This window comes from Suricata suricatta, chromosome 9 (assembly GCF_006229205.1).
Source record: "Suricata suricatta isolate VVHF042 chromosome 9, meerkat_22Aug2017_6uvM2_HiC, whole genome shotgun sequence".
In the NCBI taxonomy this organism is placed as follows: Eukaryota; Metazoa; Chordata; class Mammalia; order Carnivora; family Herpestidae; genus Suricata; species Suricata suricatta.
Window position 1 is genome coordinate 9,763,851 of NC_043708.1, and position 1,720 is coordinate 9,765,570.

A 1,720-nucleotide genomic window follows, 5' to 3' on the forward strand; every position below is an offset into this window, starting at 1 on the left:
CAATAACCTTTACCTCGAAGAGCTGTGAGAATGGCATTAAAATGTGATACGAAGCACATTTTTTCTCAGGCAGTAAAGAGCTCTGCGTACAAATATGACAGGTCGCTGTCACATCTAAGGACTGAAATCACGAACTGAACACAATTTAAGCAGAAAGGCATTAACATAATCAATGTTATTTTGACCTCAGCTGATGAACAGTGGCTCAATTTTGTGACTCATCCTCCTACTTCAAGCTACTGGAGAGAGAAAGTCACCTGGGAAGCTCCCCCTCCTCCTATTTTCTTACCATCCTTCCTCCCTTCATGGTTGTCGTCCAGGGCAGGACCCATACCTCATTTGTGCTTTGCGGTATATACCCCTCCTCAAATGCTCTGTCCAGCCCTTAGCAGGTGCTCACAGACACTACTGATGGAATGAATGAATGAATGAATGAGTGAGTGAGTGAGTGAATGAATGAATGAACGGGTATCTCCACCTCTGCCCAAGGGATTTCCAACACGTGACATATTCCCCCACTCCCAGAGGCCACTTTAATCTGGAAGCAGGCTGCCTCATCTACAGTCCTCTATCCCCAGCTCACAGCAGACCCTTTCCTAGTTGGGCAGCCTGGCTAATTTCATTATCTGCCCCCCTGGCCGAGCAGGCTCTTGGGGGAAGGCACAGAGTCCCTTTCACATTGCTCCCCCTGCATCTCCTTCGTTCAGATATGACTCTCAAGAGTTTACATGGAGAACAGTCTTGGGTCAATACTCTTCATGAAAGAGGTCCCCAAGAAGCCGACCTGGAAACTGGTCAGCGGGGCAGTTTATACTTGGAAAGTGTGCCTACATGGGGTGACTTAGGGTGCCCACGGAGACTGTGAGAAGGAACCAAGTAAAGGTTTCTTCGGTGCATAAACGACAGTGTCTGACTCGCCACTCTTAGTCCTGAGCCACTGGTTCCCTCTTTCGCCCAGCCTAAAAATAGGACTGTCCATGCTTCGGGGACCTTCTGGAAGCGCTTCCCAAGCGCTTACACCGATACAAACAGCTCGGCTGCGCATATCTGCGGTGAGGCCTGGGAGGCCAGGGGCCCGGGGGTTTGAACCTGACCCGCTACTTAGAGACCGACTTGTTGATAATGTTGGAGTTGTAAGCGGTGAGGGAAGCGCAGGGGTGGAGGGTGAAGGGGTCCTCCCCAGGGCCGCAGGCAACTCCCTTCCAGACGTAGCGTGTGTTGGGAGAGGTCCCTTCGCTGAGACTCCAGAAGGGACCACAGGGCTCTTGGCCCCAGGAGGCCCGGCTTGCCCCCTTCGAGCCCCGACACCCAGGGGAGCCGAATGGGGAGGGGGAGGGGTCACCGTCGGCGAGGACCAAGCGCAGGAAGAGGTCTCCTAGACTCAGTCCTTGCCCCTTCCCGCCCCCCCGGAGAAACTCGGGGGTGTGGGGGGAAGGGCGGGCGTGGAGCAAGACGCCCCGGGGCTGGGAGTCCTCTTCCTCGCGGGTGAATAAATAAATTATTACGCTCCCAATACACAATAGCCTCGCTAGATGGAGACGAGGAATCACTGCAGCGGCGCTGGCGGCGGCGGCGGGGAGCGCGGGCGGGAGCGCAGCGCCGGGCGGGAGGCGGGCGAGGCTCTGGCGAGGCTCACGTCTGTTTTCCTTTTTCGTGCATTATTGATTCCGCCTCCGCCCGCGGCCCTGCTGCCCGAACGGGCGCTCCGGGGCAGCGCCTC